Source organism: Sceloporus occidentalis, unplaced genomic scaffold (genome assembly GCF_023333645.1).
Source record: "Sceloporus occidentalis isolate IW3139 unplaced genomic scaffold, rSceOcc1.0.p SCAF_68, whole genome shotgun sequence".
In the NCBI taxonomy this organism is placed as follows: domain Eukaryota; kingdom Metazoa; phylum Chordata; class Lepidosauria; order Squamata; family Phrynosomatidae; genus Sceloporus; species Sceloporus occidentalis.
The window spans coordinates 4,185,930-4,195,784 of NW_028317048.1; positions in this window are offsets into that span (position 1 = coordinate 4,185,930).

The following is a 9,855-nucleotide window of genomic DNA, read 5'->3' on the forward strand; positions in this document are numbered from 1 at the left end:
GAAGTACAATAAAGATCATGTAACACTGGAGCATTAAGATTAAGTAGGTCAAATGTATGCTTTTTTTTTCATTGCCTATGAACCAGTTTACCTACTGAGTGCTAGGCCATTGGCATGGAAATCTGACAATTTTCCATAGACATAAAATTCAAATATTGTAAAGGGTGTAAAAATGTACAACCATTAACCTGGAATATGGCATATGATTTACTGATCAAGCGCCAGTGAAGCCCCACCTGCATGTCACACCACTTCCTACAATAAACAGGGGCATGTAGGGGGCACAACTAGTTAACGCAATGACAAATAGTCAATAAAAGAGTATTTACTGCAGACGGAGTAAGCTCTACATTTTTTAATGCTATGTAAAATACCCTAAAATCTTATTTGTTCCAAAGGAGAATCAATCTTGTGGTATCTGTACAGTAATAGCTGTATGATGGTGATACAGTGACAAAGTGGCATCGTATAACAGTGTTGTTGCTAAGCACCCATAACACCAGAGTAGCAACAGGTAAAGAATCCTGGTGGTGATGCACATCCTGTATTTCCCAGGGACAAGTTCCATTGGATATATTTCACCGTTGACAACAGAAGTGAGTAATAAATAGTCCTTTTGTGACACAAACAAATCTTTCTACATCCCCATAGGAGGGTAACCATGGGATTTGCTATGTATATGAGGATTCTTGAGCGTCTCTGTGTTTACATGTTGAGTGTCATGGTGACTGGTGGTGCTATGCCCTTGTGAGGTTTCTCACTGACCTGATGACTGTAAGAGGAGAGTGCAGCATTCCAGACACATGAATCTGCTGAGAATACAATGTCCACCTTTATTAGTAAGACTCCTCCAGACTCTATACTTGAAATGTGTAAGAGTCTGCAGACTGAATTACAGGTACTTTCAGGTATGGAGCAGAAAAAATTACTCACGGTTCTCGAAGAGGAAGAACAAATAGCTTTAACTCTTTACACGACGTGTAACATAATTTAATTTTAATTGTCTAGATTAAACAATTTGGTGAGTACAGGCAGCCTTATCTGCATTCATCATTCTGATCATATTGTCAGCATGTAATAGTGGATCCTATGTCAAGTGTTTTTGAGCACAGGTGTAAATTGCAGCTCCCACATGACCATCTTTCTCCTTGGATCTGTCTGCATTTTTATGGCCTATCGCAGTACTTCAGCAACTGAGCGGATCTCCCCATTCCTCCAATCGGGGGAGAGTCTGTGCCCTTCTGTGGACCGGGAGACCTGGTTCATGGAGAAGCGGACATAGAAACAAGACAGAAGAAAGAAGACCAAAGAACAAAAAGAGGCAAGAGAAGTAGCAGAGCTGTGGTAAAAGAGACAAGGACCCAGAAGCAGTCCCTCCTCGTTTTTGGACATCCAAATGCAGAAGTCCAATATATATAGATATTTACATATACAGAGCCCTCCTCACCTGTTTCTGTAAATCAAATTGTTATGTTATATACTACTTGTTATGTTCTTTTTACTCATTGTACAGTGCTGCAGAATATGATGGTGCTATATAAAACAATAAATAATAATAATGGGCCTCTACTGGGTTTTCACCTTCCTGGGTTGGTTAGGGGACATTAAAGTATCCCCCATGCTCCCCATTGATCTCAACAGCCATGCAAAAACCATGACTGTTAGGAAGTATGGAGAAGGCTTTAAATTTTTTTAACAGAGCACATTAGGGAGATTATTATGATGGGCCACCAGGGGTTGAGGGCCCAGACTCTAAGTTGATACCAGGGCCAAAATTAATAATGGTGTCCCTGCATTTCAGGGGCCGTTTACTGCCCCATGCAGGCTCACTAACAAGGAATGACTTTTAAAGTAATATACATCATTTACTTATGCACACAAAAAAGTTCCTTACCTTTAACAGTTGCTGCCTCTCCTTCACCTTTGGCGTAGACATTTAGTGGAAGGAACTTGCTCCCCACCGAAATGAATAAAAGCGATTCCTGCAGATGCGCTCAGGGGTCTCGTACGAGCTAGAACTTGGGGAGATTATTATGATGGGCCAAAAAGGGATGCGGGCCCAGGGTCTAAGTTGATACCGGGGGCCAAAATTTATGATGCTGTCCCTGCATTTAAGGGGAGTCTCCTGTCTACCCATTGTACAACGCTACGGAAAATGATGGCGCTATATAAAACAAATAATAATAAATACATATATGGGGATTCAGCAGTATCCCTTCATGCATTTGCAAGAAAGACCCCACAAAACTTTAAAGGGGACATTTACCTGCTATATGCAGTAAAGTGCGATCGATGGCTGGAGTGCGTTCATCATGCGATGACCACCAGATGTCTTTGAATGTATGAAAGTTTATTCCAGATACAAGCAGCTGTAGGGAGACCTGCACAAGGTTGAATTTTACAGAATCTCACAATATATATATATATATAGATCGATACACAGGGAAATAAGTACACACCTTTAGAGGTTGTTACAATTAGTAAAAATCTCTACATAACATAAATATGTATAGCATGGGTTTAAACAACAATACATTTACACTCTTTGTCCCAAAGGTGACCCCCAGCCCACGATAATGTTCAGTTCCTTAAAACCAGTCTAAGCTAAACATTTTAACCTTTATACTACTTACCTCTTTTATCTATGTCTGGTGCATGGATGTTTCTGAAGGGGGGGGGTCCCTGGAATCTAGACATCTAGGCTTTCAACTTATCTCACTATTTAACCTCTTATGTCTCACTCTCCCACATTGCAATATTCCACAGGGTATATCTGCTAAAGGAGGAGCTTGTGTTTTAGCTCCTTGTGTTCACTATACATTGTGCAGGGTCAACCCCAGTGAGCTTCTTCTGCAGGAAGAGCTTGGCTGGCCCTATATACTGTCTAATTAAATCAATGAGATTTCTGCAATGTCTTGTGAATTATGGATTATACAGGGTCAGGTCACCATCTCGTGCTAGATCCAATTGCTTAGGACCTCTGCTGCAAATTCGCCAGTCAACTTCCACTCCTAGTGAATAAACTGCAAAATGGTGTTCTCTGCTCTAGTGTCCATCAGATCCAAACAAGGGCACTCTTAGAAAGAATACAATTACAGATGGATATCCATACATTCATGACTTGAATACTAATGCCTTTTTATTTCTCTAGACAGCACATTGAGGGATTCCTATAATGAGCCAGGCGCGGTACCTGGGTCCTAAGATGACACTGGGCCTGGAAATTTCTAATTCTGCATCTGGTCCAAGAGAGAATATACATTTCTCCTCAGCTCAACTGTATGTTGGCTACATATGTATTACCCTCCCTAAGCATTCTCATATAGGGGACATGTATTATGCCAGTTAGTCAGGCATATGCAACACCTTGTGTTTAAGAAGTGTTCCCAACAGTGGCGACTCTAGAAACAATATATAGGGGGGGGGCGCACACAAGAAACCACAGTCAAACTGGGGGGGTATTCATAATTTCCAAAAGTAATGTGCTATGGAATTATACTTTTGTTATTGGGCTAAAATAATACTTGATCATTCAACATGGGAAGCCTGAAGCCACAATTGAGTGCGACTAATCCTTGAAATAAATATTATAACACAATAAATAACTTTTCCACTAAATGATTTCAGGGCCTTGAACGTTATGTCCCCTGAAGTCACTACAACTTCAGAAGGGAATTTTATCTCTGGATAAATATAAATTAAATAATTCCTACTGTAAGTTAAGTGCCAGGAAACAGATTACCAAACATACACACCAACATAGGCTCTGTCACACCAACACCCAGACACACACACCAGGACAGGCTCTGCCACACAGACACCCACACACATCAGGACAGGCTCTGCCACACCCACATCCAAACACACACACACACACACACACACCAGGACAGGCTCTGACACACTGACACCCAAACACACACCCTAGGACAGGCTCTGCCACACTGACAACTGAACACACACACACCAGGACAGGCTCTGCCACACCAACACCCAAACACACACCAGGACAGGCTCTGCCACACCAACACCTATACACACACGCACGAGAACAGGCTCTGCTACGCTGATAACCAAAAACACACAAACAGCAGGACACAATCTACGTCACAGACGTCTACATCAGGATAGATTTTTCACACTGCATTGTCGTTTATACCCCCCTTAGTGTTTTTGCCCCTTGTGTATTGATGCCCCTGCTGCCCATATATATTAATATTAGCCCCAGTTGCCGATAGCAGGTATAGATCAACACATTAACACACAAACCAAGCTTTGCATGTATAGATCAACTGAAATTCACTTGTGATCTCAGCACTGAAGGTATATATCAAATAAACAGAATCAAACATACAAATCCTGTATTTGCAGGTATACAATAGTATATGAAATGTAGCATTGCAGGTATAGATCAAATAAATACATGGAAACAGCAACTGAATAAGACATACAAACACTGTATTTGCAGGTATATATATATAGATATGGATCTACAGAATAACGCAAAAACCCAGATTTTCAGGTATAGATCAATTGGAATTCACATAAAAACACATCATTAAAAGGTATATTTAAAACCCCCTAAATTACAGGCATAGATCACAGGTTGCACACAGCAATCACAGTCCCATCATGCCTAGGTTCCAGCACTTACACATCCAACCAGTAAATGCTGGAACCTAGGCATGATGAGACTGTGATTGCTGTTAGCAATCACACTCCTATCATGCCAAGTCAGCCAGTACATGCTGGTACAGGGTGGCTGTAAGTGATGTGCAGACCCCATACTGTTGGCAGCATCAATACACAAGGGGGGCAGCTAGCTAGGTTTCAGCATGTACTGGCTGACTTGGCATGATAGGAGTGTGATTGCTAACAGCAATCACAGTCCCATCATGTCTAGGTTCCAGCACTTACACATCCATGCTATCACACACATTCATTCATTCATATACTCATTCATTCACAGATTAATTCCCTCAATCACGCATACTCATTCAAACACCCTCCCCACCCCCTTACCTGCACTGCAGCTCCTCGATGCCGCTCACAGACTTCAGTAGAGGGCGCGGCCTCCCTCTGCGTTCTCTGGTACTGAACAGAGGAAGCAGGACTGGAGCAGAGTCATGTGATGTCACGTGAACTCTGCTAGGTTCCGCTTCCTCTATGCAGTACAGAAGACCCTCCCACAGGTAAGTAGCAGGGCTCGAGGTGCGGCCCGCGTAAGATTGGTTGCCCTGGCTGCTGATCTTACGCGGGCCGCACCCTCTCTCTCCTCCGCATAAAAAAAATAAAAAAAAAGACGGGATTTAAAGTCGCATTGCAACTTTATTGCAAATTCGGCAGGGGGGCAACAGGGGGGGCAAGGATTAACCTGTAGCGACACCACTGGTTCCCAATGAGCACCTAACGACTATAAAGAGGAAAGACATCTACAATCTACTTGTAATACATATCTCAATACTTTTGCATTCCTTTTATGCATATTTTTACTAGTAGTGTTAATCATAGAGCCCTGATAAGTACTTTAGCTAAGGGAACCAAAAAAAGACAACTACCTCTGCATGTGATCACTGATTGCTACACTAAGAAAGCCATGAACCGTGCACTTCATAAGATGATCACAGTTGTCTTTTAATTCTTCCTAATCTAACACATCTTTCTGTGTCTCCTAAACTGTTCTCACACTTTACATGAATAAACGTTTCCTTGCTGCATTCACCTATTCAGTACCAAAATAACATGTAATTATCATTCCTCAAAAGACATTGACAAAAGACTTCTTTTACTGCAGTTCACTACAAACACCGGCTCTCACCTGTCTCTTGTTACGAGCTGCAAAAACAACCATTTTCACAGGGCTTCAGATTGACTCGGTGCCAATGGTCCTCAGATCATACCAAGAACCTTGACATCCCAAATGTTTTCATTACATTACACTACAGTAATAGTTTTCAATCCATCTTATATCCAACATCAGTTCACCTTACCATACACCTTTAATGAACTTTACTGCTTTAATATGGCAGAATATCCATTGTAAGTGCAGCTTGCTAATAAGTGCAGGAACCTAGTGGGATGGATACCTCCCTCTTGTATTTCCACATACAAAACATCTACATTGGGGACCTATTGTATACACCAGGTCAGTAGTCAACCCCTTGAGTTTGAGAGGTTTCTACTTATCTTTGTAGTAGCCTCTAATACACCCAACTACCTAGCTGCTAGCATAAACATACCTTACTTATCAACCGCAACTAACATTATTAATAATGCCCAATCCTAACAACCTACTCCCGCACAATTTACAATACAACTATAGGCATTGGCTCCATCTCTATCATGCTTCTTCAAAGTATCGCAAACTGGTCTTGTATTGAAAAGTACTGTGGGGAACTATCTGTATGTACAGCTGTAGTCCATGTGAAGTTTTACACTAACATTTGCAGAGGTTTATACCACATGACAATACACATAAAACATGATGCATTCTAGCATTTTCACAAGGTGAGCCAAAGATCTTTTACATTCAATTTGTTATGGGTCAAGCTGTTTTTAAAACAATGTAATACAAAGTTGGAAGCATAGCATTGTCCAAAATGTTTTGCTATGCTAAAGGGGACATACCAAGACATTTTGGGCAACGCTATGCTTCCAACTTTGTGGGAACAGTTTGGGGAAGACCCTTTTCTATTCCAGCATAACTGTGCCCCGGTGCACAAAGCAAGGTCCATAAAGATATGGTTGGATGAGTGTGGTGTGGAGGAATTGCAAGGCAAGCCTTCTCATCCAACATCAATGCCTGACCTGACAAATGCTCTGCTGGATCAATGGGCAACAATTCCAACAGAAACACTCCAAAACCTTGTGGAAAGCCTTCTCAGAAGAGATGAAGCTGTTATAGCTGGAAAGGGGGGGTCAACTACATATTAATGTATGAAAAATGCAATGTCATAAAAGCCCCTGTTGATATAATGGTCAGATATCCCAATACTTGTGTTCATAGAGTATATGTAACATGATGAGACCCTTATAAAATCATATATGGACCACATACATCCTATTGACCTTCAGCTATGAAGTACTGGCATAAAACAACCACTTTAACCACTTTATGGGATGACAAAAGTAGGCAATTCATTCATTAAAAGCAACAGATAAATAATAATTGCTAACAATTACACTGGACTCCATCAGGATGAAGGGAATGAACAATATAATTACTGTTCAAGAAATGATGAGTCTCTGAATAAGGCAGCCAATGTATTACCCACATCTAGTTGAGTTTGGCACTGATCTCAGAAGAACTCTCTCCAGGCCATTGACACAGGTGTCTATTTCACAGGCTTCTTCAAATGAAAACAGAAATCAATTAAGAAGTGGGTTGATTATTCCTTCAAAATTATACTGTAGCTAACACACCACTGCTGGGATTATACCATCTCGCATCCTGTGATTTGTAATATACAAATATGCAAGAAATCCCACACCCACCTTAAGGGAATCCTACAAAAAAATAACGGTAACAACTAAATGAATTTAAGAAGCCCACCCAAATGCAATCTATATAGACATAATGAAGCCGAACTAGTTTACGTGTATGTAAGGAACTTACAGCTGGACAAATAAACTTTGGGATTTAGATTTCAAGGAATTTGGGAAAACAATCCAGATCTTGTCTCTTCATGTCTGCACTATAATAATTGTGGAGCCGGGCGCAAAGGTTTTGAAGTTAAGTGAAGTGTGAATCTCAAAACAATACATTCTTCCCCTAGGCCACAACATGATTAGTTGCTTATTGCTTCTTCTTTTCAGGTACATAATTTAAAAGATAATAGAAACATAGAATTTGATGGCAGATAAGAACTATTTGGCCCATAGAGTTTGCCCATATTTCCTGATGTAAAGAAAAAGTCTGTATGAGTTTTGTAATGTAAGAAGCGCTTCACAAATTGTAGGTGCTATATAAGTAAAACATAATAATAATCATCATAAAAATAATAATTCAGGATAGCCATATGCCTATCCCATAGATGTTTAAATTCACTCACTCTATTAGCCTCTACCGCTTCTGCTGGGAGGCTTTTCCACATATCTACCACCCTCACAGTGAACCTTTTGTTCTAACATTTCTCATAATAAACATTGCTCCTTTGTTAAATAATTTTAAGTATTTATATGTTGATATTTCATCTCTCTCCAAGCGATACCTTAGTCCAGGGGTGTCCAACCTGCAGCCATCCAGCTGCTGCAGGACTACAGCAGCTGGAGGGCCGCAGGTTGGACGCCCCTGCCTTAGTCTTTCCTGATAATTTTTAACTCTACAAACCATTTACCATTTTAGTAGCCCTCTTCTGAACTCTCCGGGATGTCCAATACCTTTCTGTAGGATGTGTATCTGGAGTCTACAGGACTGTACCCAGGGTAATAAAAGTTGTTGGTAGACTTGTAGCCTATTCTTCATACCGTGTAAATTCTCATGGCTTTTTTGAAGTTCTTCCTGTTTTGGGAAATAAGTAAATCCTCCTAAAAGAATCATACAGATGTTTTGGCTGAAATGTAGCTTTTGGCTACATTTCAAGGATCTAGAAGGCTGATTTTCCATGAGAACGAAATGCACTAGGCCAAATGTTTTGATAAATTTCTTTTATCTTACTCCCAGCTCTACAGTAGGTTGTAACCTTTAGCAATTGAGTTTCCCAAATCCCAACCCTTTATGTTTCTGCCTACTTCAAACCGTTGCAAACTGCTGCTGAGATATTGTATTTTTTATGAATAAATGATAACACATTTTTCTCTTTTCCTCTGTTGTTATTGTTACTCTAGCCGCAATAAAACAGGATTTTGCTCGGCATTAAATTAGGCGGTCAAGATCTTGGGATTGGAATATTTTGTGCTTTAGGGAGTGGTTTCTGTTAAAGGCCGCTGAGGTGTGAGCCATGCTATTGTGATCATAACTCAAACAAAGCAGCGGTGACTTCCTTTTTCTATATAACATGCAAAGCAGAACAAAGGTCATTCTAAAAAAACCGGAATAAATTGTGAATCATATCAAAGTATCGATTGTACTTTTCGCAACAGTGTGTTGGTGTATGTCTGTTACTCTTTGTCACTCTGGGAGGTATGATTAACTGTGAATATCTAGGCTAGATATCAGCTTTTCAACCTACTTTACTGTCTGCCTCCCTGATATGCCACTCTGCCCCCCAGATATGCCTTATACCCATTTGCCACTCTGCCCCCCTGATATGCCACTCTGTCCCCCCAGACTTACCAATGCATCCCCTATCCTCTGTGCTTCAGACTCCCTGGTGTCTAGTGGGGGCAGCCGTTGAACGCCTGCGCGATGTGGTAGACAAACTCTGCTGCTCTCCGGCACTTCCGGAGCACTGGAAGGTCATGTCACGCCGGAGCTCTGTTATAGAAGCCCCAGTAGAAGTGTCGGGTAGCAGCAGAGATTGTCTGTGCGCAACGTGCAGCCGTTCACCGGCTGCAAGAGAGGAGGATCCAGGTCTGGAAAAACCTTGTCTTATATGGTAAATAAAAGATAATAATAATAATCATAATAATAAACTCAGAGACCAGAATGTTTCCCTATGATGTAACGATGCCTCTCCGCTGGAATTGCTTGCAGCAGAGGAGTCCGTTACCAGTATGGTGCCATAGGCTAAACGGTGGGGAAAAATAAATTGTATCTTTGATGATTCTGCCAGGCATAAGAAGCCCAAGACCACATTGGGTGGATTCTTGTAGAAGATAATTATACTCTTTTATTCTGCAGCTGACATTTGCATGCAAGATCTCAAGGTTTATTGTCTAGTTACCATTTGCAACACCCAAGAAGTAATTAGTGTA